Raw genomic sequence first — 16,014 nt, forward strand, 5'->3', positions numbered from 1 at the left:
CAGAAATATTTTAAGTAAAAAAACAATTTTCACACTTCTGGTTATCAAAAGAAATAGGTTAGGGGAGGGATATCTTTATAAAGAATTTTACAGTTATGAAAAAAAGGATAAAATAATACTGTAATGCCTAAAAAATAGTGATTATAAAATGCTATCTCTCTATATATTTAAATCTAATTTAGGAAATTATAAAACTCATTTAACACATCAACGTTAGGAAATATGTACTTCCTAGAATTCTTCTCAGTCTTACAGAGGTTAAATATTTATTTTGAAGCATTATTATTTGAAATAATTTATTTGCTTAAAGCCTGATAACTCTCTACACTATAAGCCACCTGTGAAAACAGGTCCGAGTGGGAACAGAGTGAATAGGTAACTTCTGCTTAAAGCCCTTCTTACCCATGAACACCCTCGAAGGTCATTTTGATCTGAATAACAAGGTAAGCTCTTCCACTAGTGGCAAAAAGTAAAATATAACATGTACTTTAAAGATTTGAGTAAATTAAATTTTGCTAAAAGAATTTTATGGCATTCTTTGAGATAACTGGAGATACCTGGAGTGTTACAAAATGGAGACCAGGAAGCATTAATTTAGAGAAGAATGAAGGCTAGATTTTCTATTCTGTAATTACTTTAAATGTAAAAAGCTTCTGAGTTAGCTTAAAAGAACAAAATTTTGTTGTTTAGTGATTAGAAGCTATCAGTCACATTTTGAAACTTGGAATAATCTGAGTTAATAATTACATCAGACAGAGAGTTATGTGCATTCTGTAAATATTTTCAGTTTTTCAAAACTTTTTTTTATTTGGGTAAAATATACATAACATAAAATTTACCATTTTAACCATTTTTAAGTATACAGTTCAACGGCATTTACATTCACGTTGTTGTGCAACCATCACTATCATCCATCTCCAGAACTTTTTCACCTTCCCAAACTGAAATTTCCTACCCATTAAACAATAACTCCTCATTCCTCCCCCCCCCAGCCCCTGGCAACCATCACTCTACTTTCTTTCTCTATGAATCTGACTACTCTAGGTACTTCATATGAGTGGAATCCTATGGTATTTACCCTTTTGTGACTGGCTTATTTCACTTAGCATAATATCTTCAAGGTTCATCCATGTTGTAGCATGTCAGAATTTCCTTCCTTTTTAATGCTGAGTAATATTCCATTGTATGTGTACACCACACTCTGTACATCTGTTCATAGATGGAAAGGCTGGATGTCTTTCTTGTTCCCTTGAGGTGGCCTTGCTACCGCCCTGATGGGTCTCCTTAATAGCATGAATCTCCCATCTTCTTTCGTGTGTGTGAGGAAGACCAGCCCTGAGCTAACATCCATTGCCAATCTTCCTCTTTTTGCTGAGGAAGATTGGCTCCGGGCTTATATCTGTGCCCATCTTCCTCTACTTTATATGGGACACCGCCACAGCATGGCTTGACAAGCGATGCATTGGTGCGCGCCGGGGATCTGAATCTGTGAACCCTGGGCTGCCGAAGTGGAGTGCGCGAACTTAACCTCTACGCCACCAGGCCGGCCCCTCCCATCTTCTTCAATACTGATTACCAACTCCACTCCCAAATAAATATATATACCCTCAATCTAGGTACCTCAATTCCTGAAACAATAAGTTTATCTAATGCAACAAACATTCCTGCATTGCTAAAATGCTGCTGCTTTTTCCTGTCACCACTATATAGTACCTTAATGTGGAGTTTCATAATCTCAAGATCCTGCTTCTGCCAAATCATCACTAATCGCTGAACAATTTGTATAAATATAATATTACACATGGGGGGGCACAGGTGACAAGCTTTACAGGTAACCATCCTAGTCAGACTTCAGTTCCTTTCAACAAAAACGTTCTCTACAAAAGAAAGCACAATAAATGGACATGAAACATCAGGCTGGGGGTCAAATGCAGACCTAGGAGACTCTCTGAAGCACACATCCCAACAATCACAATTCCATTCTTAGAATACTGACTGAGGATCTAAATGTCCAGATGTCAAAGAGTTAGCTTTTCATCTGGATTTTGACATTATAGTACATTAAAAAGAGAGAGAGAAGACAAATAACATTCACTGTGCTCCTCTATTCAAGTAATAAGAGCTTGGCCTTTGCAATCCTGATTTGGTTCCCTAGTAAGGCGGCTGTGATAAGCCTCAATGCTTGAATCCCTTCTACTACTCCAAAGGAGTCTGTCTAAATGTCTGCTATTATTTAGTAACCTTTGATTTCTATTTATTTTACGTACCTGAAAATAGAGATAATTATCTTTAGAAACCCAAATATAAGAATTGGTGGGATAGGCTGCCAGGGTTTTAGCTAGAACGGGGAGCTCACAAGGAGTATTTATTCTTCCAAATATGGTAACATTAACTTAAATAAAAGCATCACTATACTTACAAATACGTATTTGCAGGATAAATCAAAGGGAAATGATACTGATATCTCTACATGATAGGCAGAATAATAAACTACATTATACTCAGGACTTTCTTGCTTTTCATCATGTAGGCTAGGTATCTCAGACAGCGTTTACAGTGGTCCTTTTCTCCACACTTTAATCCTTTGTAATTCCTTTTCAGGATACCTATGGCAATAACCAGAATGGTTAAGATCAAAGAGATAAGAAAACTGAGATGGAATGAAGGGTCTGCTATTGTTGAAGGATCCTGCTTGACTGCTTCAATAAAAGTCCTCCTCCATCTCTTATTAACACATTGTTGAAAAACCGGCCTTGCTTTAGGCTGCCCAGGTTTAAGCGAAGTAGGCCTCAACTTCCCCACTCTTGATAAAGAATATCAGGAAGCAAAAAGACCTTGGCCCAGGTTTCTGAGACATCATGTGGGAGAAGGCAGGGTCTAATTATACATATAGCTTATTGTTGTACCAAAAAAGAAAGAAAAAAACCCAAACCCTTAACACTAAATCCTTAGAGGAGAACATGGGCTGGATGTTAAAATCAATACTGAAAGTAGATTTGGGGATATGGTTACCCATGGTACAGTTCTGCAAAAAGGATTTATTCCCAACTTTCTTTCCCTTCACAGTCTTATGACAAATATCCCAAATCTTCATGAGTAAAAATGGTTATCAGAATGTTCATGGCAGCATCATACAAAATAACAAAAAGTTAGAAACTACCTTAATATACGTCAATAAAAAAATGCTTAACCCATGGGGGCCGGCCAGGTGGCACAAGCAGTTGGGTGCGCGTGCTTCGCTGCAGCGGCCCGGGGTTCGCCGGTTCGGATCCCGGGCATGCACCGACACACCGCTTGTTAAGCCATGCTGTGGCGGTGTCCCATATAAAGTAGAGGAAGATGGGCATGGATACGGGCCCAGGGCCAGTCTTCCTCAGCAAAGAAGAGGAGGATTGGCATCGGATGTTAGCTCAGGTCCTCCTCACACACACACACAAAAAAAATGCTTAACTCGAATAGCTGAAGCAACCCTGAGAAAAAATAACAAAGCTGGAGGCATCACAATCTCTGACTTCAAAATATACTACAAAGCTATAGTAATCAAAACAGCATGGTACTGGTACAAAAACAGACACACAGATCAATGGAACAGAACTGAAAGCCCAGAAATAAAACCACACATCAACGGGACAGCAAATCTTCGATAAAGGAGCTAAGAACATACAATAGAGAAAGGAAAGTCTCTTCAATAAGTGGTGCTGGGAAAATTGGACAGCCTCACGCAAAAGAACGAAAATAGATTATCTTTCTCCATCCACAAAAATTAACTCAAAATGGATTAAAGACTTGAAGGTAAGACGTGAAACCATAAAACTCCTAGAAGAAAATATAGACAGAACACTCTTTGACACTGGGCTTAGAAGGATCTTTTCGAATATCATATCTACTCGGCAAGGGAAACAAAAGAGAAAATTAACAAATGGGACTTCATCAGACTAAAGAGTTTCTGCAAGGCAAAGGAAACCAGGAACAAAACGAAAAGACAACCCACCAACTGGGAGAAAATATTTGCAAATCATATATCCAACAAGGGGTTAATCTCCAAAATATACAAAGAACTCATACAACTTAACAACAACAAAACAAAAAACCTGATAAAAAATGGGCAGAGGAGGGGCCAGCCCGGTGGCGCAGGCGGTTAAGTGCGCACGTTCCGCTGCGGCGGCCCGGGGTTCGCCGGTTCAGATCCCGGGTGCACACCGACGCACCGCTTGTTAGGCCATGCTGTGGCGGCGTCCCATATAAAGTAGAGGAAGATGGGCATGGATGTTAGCCCAGGGCCAGTCTTCCTCAGCAAAAAAGAGGAGGATTGGCATTGGATGTTAGCTCAGGGCTGGTCCTCCTCACAAAAAAAAAAAAAAAAAATGGGCAGAGGATATGAACAGATGTTTTTCCAAAGAAGATATACAGATGGCCAACAGGCACATGAAAAGATGTTCAACACCACTAATCCTTAGGGAAATGCAAATCAAAACTACAATGAGATATCACCTTACACCCGTTAGAACGGCCATAATCACCAAGACAAAAAATGATAAATGTTGGAGAGGATGTGAACCTTCATACACTGCTGGTGGGAATGCCAACTGGTGTAGCCACTATCGAAAACAGTACGGAGATTTCTCAAAAAATTAAAAATAGAAATACCATACAATCCAGCTATTCCACTAGTGGGTATTTATCCAAAGAACTTGAAATCAGTAATTCAAAGAGACTTATGCACCCCTATGTTCAATGCAGCATTATTCACAATAGCCAAGACGTGGAAGCAACCCAAGTGCCCATCAACTGATGAATGGATAAAGAAAATGTGGTATATATATATATATATACAATGGAATACTACTCAGCCATAAAAAGACAAAATCGTCCCATTTGCAACAATATGGATGGACCTTGAGGGTATTATGTTAAGCAAAATAAGCCTGACAGAGAAAGACAAACACCATATGATTTCATTCATATGTGGACGATAAACAAACACATGGACAAAGAGAACAGATTAGTGGTTACCAGAGGGGAAGGGGGTTGGGGGGTGGGCATAAAGGGTACAGGGGCACATACATATGGTGACTGTACAACTGAAATTTCACAATGTTATAAACTATTTCATCTCAATAAAAAAATGCTTAAATAACAGTACATTCATTCAATGGACTACTGTACTTAGCAGCCATTAAAAAGAATGAGGTAGAGCTACATGAACTGACCTAAAAAGATGTCAATGATTACTAAATGACAGAAACAAAAGTTGTAGAACAGTATTTAGGTTTTCATTTTTGAAAAATATAAAATATGTATACATGAACACATGCATGTAAGTATTGTACATATCATATATCTAGATATATGTTACCTTTGTAGGGGAGAACAGGCTTTTTTGGTGGGAGTGAGTGTTGAGAGAGCAAGGATAAGGAAGCCATTTATTTATTATTTTATATTTTTTAAAAGTATTGGGCTCAGGAGTAATTTATATTTTATTTGTTAAAAACATTTTTTTTTAAGGCACTAGATAAAGATCTTTGGCCACATGATGTGTTAAAGCCTGCTCTGAATTTAGAGTTCTAATACTTGTCTACTGTCTGGCAGAAACTATACCACATTTTCAAAATTGCAAACTTCTTATTCCTCACAAGAGACCATCAGTTAGCAGGACTTGTTCATTAAAACTGTATGCTAGTGTCTTTATTATCTAATGACAAATGTATGTTTACTAGGCCACTGTTGTACGTAAGAGGACTTCTAGTATAATTATGACATTATGGCTATCATCCATGATCTTGTGCAGAACTCTGCTAAAAGCAATGTATGTTATCTGTAGCTATCGTGGATTTATTTGAGCTTTGACTCTTTAGATAAGAACAAGTTATAGATTAAGTTATAAGAGCTCTCTCTCTATACACACCTGGCTATTAATGTGAACACAAAGATGACATCTTCCACATTCCTAAGTGAAACAGAGCTGGCAGACACAATCTCTTCAAGATCAGATAATCTTTAACCTCTTAAATTAGGGCTGTGCTTTGGCTCCCCCTTCCCTTTTAACTTGAATGTCAATGCGAAACTGCTCTTAAAGCAAATGCACACCTCTGGCCATGAGGAATAGAAAAATACGTTTCTTATGTGTTTTTAAAATGATCTTATTGTCACAAATAAGGAGAGGACACATCAGACAATGAGTCTTGTTATTCAGCTTCTTAGAGTTAACTATTATTTTAACCAAGATTATATTCAGCAGAAATTATGCAAACCTAATCAATTCCTATCTGGTAATCCGATGTAGCACACTAAATCATTTAGTTCCTTAGGTGTACAAGTGACTACCACTTTATTATTTTTTTTTTTAAGGTTTTCTGTGTTTTATAATTTTATTTATTTTTTCCCCCAAAGCCCCAGTAGATAGTTGTATGTCATAGCTGCACTTCCTTCTAGTTGCTGTATGTGGGACGCGGCCTCAGCACGGCCAGAGAAGCAGTGCGTAGGTGCGCACCTGGGATCCGAACCCGGCCCGCCAGCAGCGGAGCGCGAGCACTTAACTGCTAAGCCACGGGGCCAGCCCACCACTTTATTATTAACCAGACCAAGTTGACTAGGAAGTTCTATCTCTCTAAATGAGATGCACTATAGGAATGTTAATGAGGTTTTCTTTGACCATGTTGAGCAACTGGCAATAACACCTTCTATGAATATTTTCTAGGCAAAAATTATCTTAGCTATGCTCTGTGGTACAGAATTTTGAGCAATTCATTAACCATTTGTTTACATGCTGGAAATAATTTAGAATTTTTTCTTAAGGAAATAAAATTCAACATGAAAATAGTATAGTTCTTTTTTGGTGTCAAGTCTTGGTTAGGCTTTTTATTTTTCATCAAAGGGTGACAAATCTACTACTTCTTCACCTTGTTTGAAGTATAAGAATCAATCATCAATCCACAACTAAGAACATGTGTACTCTAGAACCTCATAAGAAATATAGTCCTCGGGGCTGGCCCCGTGGCGTAGCGGTTAAGTGCACGCACTCCGCTGCTGGTGGCCCAGGTTCGGATCCCGGGTGCGCAGCAATGCACCGCTTGTTAGGCCATGCTGTGGTGGCGTCCCATATAAAGTAGAGGAAGATGGGTACAGATGTTAGCTCAGGGCCAGTCTTGCCCAGCAAAAAGAGGAGGATTGGCATGGATGTTAGCTCAGGGCTGATCTTCCTCACAAAAAAATAAATACATAAAATTAAATTAAATTAAATTAAAAAGAAATATAGTCCTTGTGTTACCCTAATCCTATGAAAAGTCCAGCTAAGAGAAGTGATATTTATAGAACATCATCTAAAGGACATTCACGCATGGTTCCTTTAAGTATGCTACATTCTGTCTGTGGTAGGCATGGTGACTGACTCTCCAACATCCATTTCATCCCAGTTAATTACTCTAAACTTGTCATAGTGATTGGTTCAGGCCTAAGCCAACTTGGGCTAATGAGATATAAGAGGAGGCTTTATTGGAGTATTAATGCCAGCCCATCTCTCCCCTCAGAGTGAACAAAGACACATGTTGATCCAGTATTTGATGGTATCCATCCTGTGCCCATAAGGAAAAGCAGCTTTAGGACCAAGCTGATGCTGTTTATGGCAGAACACAGACAGAAAATGCTAATGACATTGTGGATCCCTTAAATCAATAAACCTTGGGATGTAGGTAGCCTGATCTATGTTTGTATTTTCTTTTTATAAGATAACCTCCCCTACTGTTTAAGCCAATTTGAGTTGAAGTTTCAATTACTTGCAGCTGAAAGCAACTTTGGATCAACTGGACCATCAGAAGCACCCATTTTTAGACACTATTATTTTGTTTTTAACTTATAAAATGTCCTACAAGATGTGACCATATGAAAGCTGTGACTGAATTTGCTATGGAACTTTATCTACCAAATCTAAGTAGACTCTCATTTGAGAAATTTCTCTTAGAAACTAGTGCTAGGAAGAGCTCTGTTTTCATGTTGTAATACGTTTATTTCTTCTTTTCTGTTAAGAATGATATTTCATTTATGCTGCCAATAAGATTAAAGCTAAATTTGAGACCCAACTATAGCAACTGTGTAAGCTCTTACAAGGGTGCATCTGTTTCCTTTCTGGCTTTGGTTTTCTACTTTTCTTTACATTTTTCATGGTCCTGATTATTTATTTGTATTTATTATATTTGCTCCTGATCTAAGCCACCTCAAATGCTCTGGAGACAAATTAGATTAGTAAATAAAATCAAATAGGTTCCAGAGTTACTGACATACCGATTTACATATATATTAGATTAAGATATGCACAAAATATTGCTAACTCATAAGACTTCAACCACTTTAATATAGAACATTTAAGCCAAGAGAAAATGTATAAGAGTACAATTTATCTGGACATATGGCCAAACCTCAATATCTGCCACACACAGCTCTTTTCTAAAGGGTTTCTACCACATCAATCACCAGGTGATGACACCAACTTGGTATCTGACTGAACCAAGGTTGACACCTGACCCAAAGGCTGCCAATCTATGGGATAGCCACTAGGCTATAGGATGTTTGGGCCCCAAAGTTCTTTATTTCAGTGTCTGAAAGGCCTTGTGTTTCCTCCTGGTTTCCTTATTTCTCATGGGTACTGGTCAATCCAACAGAGATAATATAATACAGTCTCTTAGTCTTTCATGGCTTTTGTTATTATATATATGTTGATGACTTCTAAATCATGCTGCTAGGCTTTAGATCTGTGTACATATCTGCTTCCCCCGCCCCCAAAGCCCCAGTAGACAGTTGCATGTCATAGTTGCACAGCCTTCTAGTTGCTGTATGTGGGATGTGGCCTCAGCGTGGCCGGAGAAGCGGTGCGTCGGTGCGCACCCGGGATCCGAACCCGGGTCGCCAGCAGCAGAGCGCGCGCACCTAACTGCTAAGCCACGGGGCCAGCCCTACATAGCTGCTTTTGATATCTCACTTAGATATCCACAACTACCAAAACTAGACTCATTTTCACTATTTTCGTCCCATTAACTCTGTTCCTCCTATTTTCTTTACTTAGTGTTTCCACCATCCACTTAGTAGAAAGCAAAAAACTTGGGCATCATCTTTGACTCCTTCCCCATACTCCCATTAGCATCACATCAAATCAATCAGCAAATATATTACCAATTCCAACTCTTAAGAATCTCTTGATTGAGTCCATTTTCTCCCTAGCCTATCACTACCACGGGGTTCAGGCCATCACTCCCCCCAATAAAGATTACTGCAATAACTTTCTATTTGCTTTCCTTGCCTTCAGCAATAAACATTTTAAAAAAACAAAACCGCAAAGTATGAAAAGTGAAATACTTCTCTCTTCAATCTCAGTTCACCAGAGGTAATTACTAATAACTTAAATAATGGCTATGAAGAAATGCCCAGAGAGGGGGAGGGGGGGTCACTCTCTTTAGACTAGACAGAAGACTAGCAATCACCCATTTAAAAAATTAACAAATTAGTCTACTCTTCATGTTATCTTTGGGACCAATTGCGTCTAAGTGAAGAGGGGCCAGCATCAAAGAAAAAGTCCATGAAAGCTTTGATACAGCTGAGTCAGAAAGAGTGGGATAAGGTTGAAGAATCACTGAACATGCCCAGAACAGCATAAAAGGAAGCACAGGCTTTTTATCATATGGGCAGAATTTTTTGTTTTAAATTATATAGAAATAAAAATTTACTGGGCCAGCCCAGTGGCGTAGTGGTTAAGTGCGCACACTCCGCTTCAGTGGCCTGGGGTTCGCAGGTTTGGATCCCGGGCGTGCACCAATGCACCGCTTGTCAAGCCATGCTGTGGTGGTATCCCATATAAAGTAGAGGAAGATGGGCACAGATGTTAGCACAGGGCCAATCCTCCTCCGCAAAAAAGAGGAGGATTGGCATCGGATGTTACCTCAGAGCTGATCTTCCTCACAAAAAAAAAACCACTTACCATATAATTGTATATTTTATTACAACTATATTTATTATTACAAATTTATTGTAAATTATTAGATTATACATTAAAAATAAAATTTTATATAAATTATATACATATATTTGTATATATACAAATTTATCCTCCTAAAGTGCACAATTCAATGGTTTTTAGCATATCCACAATGTTGTGCAACCATCATCACTATCTAATTTCAGAAAATTTTCATCACCCTCAAAAGAAACCCTGTACCCGTTAGCACTCACTCCCTATCCCCCCCTTACTCCAGCCCCTGGAAACCCCCATCTCCATAGATTTGTATTTTCTGGACATTCCATATAAATGGAATAATACAGTATGTAGACTTTACGCCTGGCTTCTTTCACTTAGCAGGGTTTTTGTGTGTGTGTGTGTGCGGAAGATCAGCCCTGAGCTAACATCTGCCAATCCTCCTCTTTTTGCTGAGGAAGACTGGCCCTGGGCTAACCTCCATGCCCATCCTCCTCCACTTTATATGGGACTCCACCACAGCATGGCTTGCCAAGCGGTGCGTCAGTGCGTGCCCGGGATCCAAACCGGTGAACCCCGGGCCACCGCAGCGGAGCGCACGTACTTAACCGCTTGCGCCACCGCCGGGCCGGCCCCTCACTTAGCAGGTTTTTAATCATACATTCATGTTGTAGCACATGTCTGTACTTCATTCCTTTTTATGGCTGAATTATATTCCATTGTATGAATATACCATATTTGTTTATCCATTCTTCAGTTGATGGACATTTGGGTTGTTTCCACTTTTTGGCTATTATGAATAATGCTGCTATGAACATTCATGTATAAGTTTTTTTTTTTTAATAATTTTATTTATTTATTTTTCCCCCAAAGCCCCAGTAGATAGTTGTATGTCATAGTTGCACAAGCTTCTAGTTGCTGTACGTGGGACGCAGCCTCAGCATGGCCGGAGAAGCACTGCATCGGTACGTGCGCGGAATCCGAACCTGGGCCGCCAGGAGCGGAGCACGCGCACTTAACCGCTAAGCCACGGGACTGGCCCTAATGTATAAGTTTTTGTGTGACCATATTCAAGTACAGGAGTGGAAATGCTGAGTTGTAAGAGTAAGGAGAATATCCACGAGGAGAATGGCCTAGCATGAGACAACGGACAAGAAGCAGGATAAGCGGGCAGGCTGGAGTGCGGTGTCACAGGTTAAGGCGGCTGAGAAGGACACCCATGCAGTTGATTCAGCACAAGGAGTTGGGAGCCCGCAAGAAGTGAGGGTGTCCACACACTGGGGTGACCTATCATGGGGTGTCAGAGGATGAGCTGGTGAGGAGGTCATCCACATGGAGGAGAAACCCAGCATGAGTTCTGGAACCCAAGCAGGACAGGAAGGTGTCCACACAAGAGGAGGGGGGTGGCCTGGTATGAGATGTCTTAACCTAATGGGGTGAAAAGGGAATCCTTGTGAGAGTGTGAGACTGGTTATAATCAGGAAGACCAAGTAAATAACAAAATCTATTAAGGATAACAGAAGTCAGGTTTCTCGCTGTCACAGAAGGGAGATACAAATCTGGAAAGCGAGAAAACTCGACTGAATGATATAGTGTTGGATCAGAATTGAGGATATCAGTGGGAATACACTTTTCAACACATATAGCTATAGAAATAAATGTGAATATGCGTGTGTGTACACCAACTCTTAAAGCATATTTTTCTTTTGCAAGAAAGAAAAAATATTTTAATTAAAATATTTGTTAACTACTTTTAAAATTTAAAAAAACCTTAATTTTTGGAAGTATATCTGTATTTTCTTCCTTCTCTTTTTTATTTTGTATTTTCTTATCATATGTGCCTGCGTGCTTTCCTCCATTCCTTCCTTCCCGGAGACAATAACAAAAGCAGGAAAGATACGTAGTATGCTGAGCTTACAGCATGATTTGCCAACTTCTGACTCTAAATACTCCATACATAAATGTCAGCATAAGACACTATTTAATATAGTTCATTATTATACAGATGGGAATAATAAAGCTCAGACTGGGTTTCTGAAAGCGCTCTGTTCAGTATGTCCAGTATGAATAATCCATAACAAAACGTGGCTAACAGCCATATATAGCTTGAAAGACAACAAAAACATAGTTTTAGGAGAATTGAATCAAAAATATTACTTTCATGTTTTTATGATTATGTTTGCTAAGTTCTTGATAGTCTATAAAACAATTCTGTCTTCAAAAAACATGCAGAATATAATTGACAACTTAAAAAGAATTCTTCCAGGATGAATATTTTTGAAGCATTATAAACAATTATTACATGTTAAGATGCTTAGAATAAATTTGCTCTAAAAAGATCTTGAAATAGGACAAAAATAAATTATCATTTGGGAAACGCAGTTCTGAATTTTTTTCAGAGCTCAAAGTTTTCATCATCTTTTAAATAAATTAAATTTAGTCCATCTAGTATTCCATAATTGTAGTGCAACTTTTCTTGATTAAGTGCACACTCAACATGCTATATAAAAACTGATAGCCTATAGTCATTCTCTCAATGCAGCACAATTGAAATTACTTGATTCAATGTTTTAATGCAGTAGAAGTAAATCAGTTATCACACCCTTCAAAAAACACAGACACAACTATTAACCCTGAACAAAATATAAAAAACAACCAAGAGAAGGCTGGACAGTGAACAAATGCAGGGAGAAATTAAAGGAGAAAAGGGAACAAAAAGAGACTTCACAGTTTTTTAATAGCTTTTATCTAAAAGCAGGTTATTACTTTGGGATCTTAGAACTTGGACAGAAATCTGTGAAGGGGAACCAGAGAACAGAGTTTGGAGCAACCATAGGCAATGGAAAGTGAGGAGAGAAAGGACAGAGCCAGAGTGAGGGAGTACGTATTCTATCCAAATCTCTGACTGACCTCTGAATACTGCAAGCTTGGGGCAGACCCCAAGCAGCTCAGGGTAAAGAAACTGAACTTACATTTCAGGGGCCACCCACAATAGAGGAAACAAAGTTTTGCAGGCTGGGTACAGCCAAGTTAACTATCTGCTAAAAACAAACAAATAAATACACTGAATAAGGATGGAGAGAAAAACCCCAAACTGAATACAAACAGAGATGAATGAAATGAACCATATTTTAAATGAATAATGATAAAAAAGAACTAACCAAAGTAACTTCTGAACTCTCAATATCTTCTGTACATCATCAGGCAAAAGATAAAAGACAAAAAACCCCAAAATATACACACACCCCTATCCACCCTGAATTCCTAGCAATTAAACTGAAAGAAAAGCTACTAGAAATCATCAACATTGTAAGCTTCTTCGAACAGAATATGAGATGCCATGAGTGCAGAAAAGAGTTAACACAGCAGACCTAGCCTTAGAAAGGCCTGCTCGCAATGTTGGCCCTTGGATGGCATCTGAGAACTTGGATTTTGGGAGAGTTTCCACTATTTCCTGATAGACAACGTTTCACTTTTGTTGTCACAATTTGTTGCTGGAGGATTCAAGCACATCCTATGTGACTCCACTGGGAAAGGACTCTTGGAAGCTTACGCTTGCTTTCTTCTCTATTTCACCCCATGCACCTTTTCCCTTTGCTAATTTTGCTTTGTATGCTTTCCCTATAACAAATCACAGCCATGAGTATGGCTATATGCTGAGTCCTGTGAGGCCTCCTAGTAAATCACCAAACCCAGGGGTAGTCTTGGGGACCCCCAACACAGCATGATTATCTATTTTAGACAAAAAATAATCCTAGCCAATTCATTCTTTCCATCGAAGTTCAGAAAGTTCATCTCCCACCAACTCACACATACATATCACATGACAGTTAGGACCCAATACCCCCAACAGTTGAAAACATAATGAAAAAAATTGCAGATTCTTATAAGTAATAATAATCCTCATTCTGAAACTGCACTTTATTTTATAGCTAGAAGGACATGTGTGGGCTCAAGCAGTCTTATCACTCATGTCATTTTTACAGTTATCAATATCATCCTCTGAAGGAATCTTGAAGAAACAAGTCACTCGACAGTAGTTCTTGGAAAACAGACACAGTCTTTGTCCTATAACCACTGACATTCATTTTTCAAGAGGTACTCCTAAATAAATGCATATGGTTATGCTCTGAAAGAAAGTACTGTCAACCCTGCTAACTGAATTTCACATTGTGCAAACGGGAGATTCCCTCTTGATAGAGCATATTTAATAATAACTTTGTTTCAAAAGGGAAGGAAGAGAATCAGTAAGTCTGTAAAAGTTAAGAGGAAACAAGAACACTTGCTTAATTCATTGTTAACTTGGCTGTGGCCTTGAATTTATAAGGAAGTAGTATGGTCCTAACAACACAATTTTTCTCCTTGTAGGTTAATATATGTTGGATTCAATCATGTAATATGTAACTTAAAACCTAACCAAGCCAAATGTTGTATATTAAACTATATTTTTTAAAATACCTAATACACAGGGCCGGCCTGGTGGCTTAGTGGTTAAGTGCGCGGGCTCTGCTACCGACGGCCCGGGGTTTGGATCCCGGGTGTGCACCGACGCACCGCTTCTCCGGCCATGCTGAGGCCGCGTCCCACATACAGCAACTAGAAGGATGTGTAACTATGACATGCAACTATCTACTGGGGCTTTGGGGAAGAAAAAAAAAAGGAGGAGGATTGGCAATAGATGTTAGCTCAGAGCCAGTCTTCCTCAGCAAAAAGAGGAGGATTAGCACGGATGTTAGCTCAGGGCTGATCTCCTTCACACACAAAAAATAACAATAATAATTGAACAAGTAAATGGAACAGAAGGGAAAGTTCTTTCTTACAGGAGAATTCTAATTAATAAATGTAGAAAGCATTATGGAAGTAGAAAATCTTGGCAAACATGACAGTGGTAACTGCTTCAGGTAACATCAATGGATGTGGAAATTAGTGGACAAAAATAAGATGAGTAACAGAACATTTACGTAGTCTCATCATATCTTCCCCACAAGACATTTATCAATTACAAAGAGAAAAATAATTTCACAGTGGAGAAACAAAGACACTATCCTAACTAAGTGATCAAAGTTAACATCACCAGTAATAAGCATTTTGACATCATGTGCCTCCTGTTATGACACATGGAGAAGGGCACAACACCATTTTTGCAGTATACTTGCCAAAATGCATAACCTGAATTTAATCATGACAAAATATCAGACAAAGCCAAATTGATGGACATTCTATAAAATAACTGACCGATACTCTTCAAAAGTACCAATATTGGGCCAGCCCTGTGGCTTAGCGGTTAAGTGCGCACGCTCCGCTACTGGCGGCCCGGGTTCGGATCCCGGGCACACATCAACGCACTGCTTGTCTGGCCATGCTGAGGCTGCGTCCCACATACAGCAACTAGAAGGATGTGCAACTATGACATACAACTATCTACTGGGGCTTTGGGGAAAAAAAAGGAGGAGGATTGGCAATAGATGTTAGCTCAGAGGCAGTCTTCCTCAGCAAAAAGAGGAGGATTAGCACGGATGTTAGCTCAGGGCTGATCTTCCTCACAAAACAAAAAAAAGTACCAATATTATGAAAGATATAGAAAGAATAAGGAACTGTCCTAGATTAAAGGAAACTAAGCAGCATGACAATTTAATGGAACGTGTAATCCTGGATTGGATCCTAGGCCAGAAAAAAAATATTACTGGGACAATGGAGGAATTTCAGTAAGGTCTGTCAATTAGTTAATAGTACTGTATCAATGTTAATTTCCTGATTTTGATAACTGTATTGTTAATATAAAATATTAATACTTGAGAAGGGTATTCTCCAATTCTTTGTACTATTTTTGCAACTTTTTGTGAGTATGACACTATATCAAAATGAAGAGCTACAAATAAGAACATCTAAAAGAAAGACACACAAAGGCATAATGAAAAGAAAGTTTTTCTTCTATTCCTATCTTTCAATTACCCAGTTTCCCTTCCCAGAATCATCTGCTGTTTCTAGTCATGAGCTACATACTTTAAACAAAATTTAAACTTTTTTAGGAAATATCACATTCAATGAATTTCAAT

At 38.8% G+C, this 16,014-nt stretch overlaps 1 protein-coding gene across 7 annotated transcripts in view; it reads right to left on the minus strand.

Annotated features, from left to right (window-relative positions):
• Nucleotides 1-16,014, minus strand: part of FBXL20 (F-box and leucine rich repeat protein 20) — a 109,088-nt gene that overhangs the window by 38,247 nt on the left and 54,827 nt on the right. The gene's annotated exons all lie outside the window — the stretch shown is intronic.

The sequence above is a fragment of the Diceros bicornis genome, chromosome 18 (assembly GCF_020826845.1).
Source record: "Diceros bicornis minor isolate mBicDic1 chromosome 18, mDicBic1.mat.cur, whole genome shotgun sequence".
Lineage (NCBI taxonomy): Eukaryota > Metazoa > Chordata > Mammalia > Perissodactyla > Rhinocerotidae > Diceros > Diceros bicornis.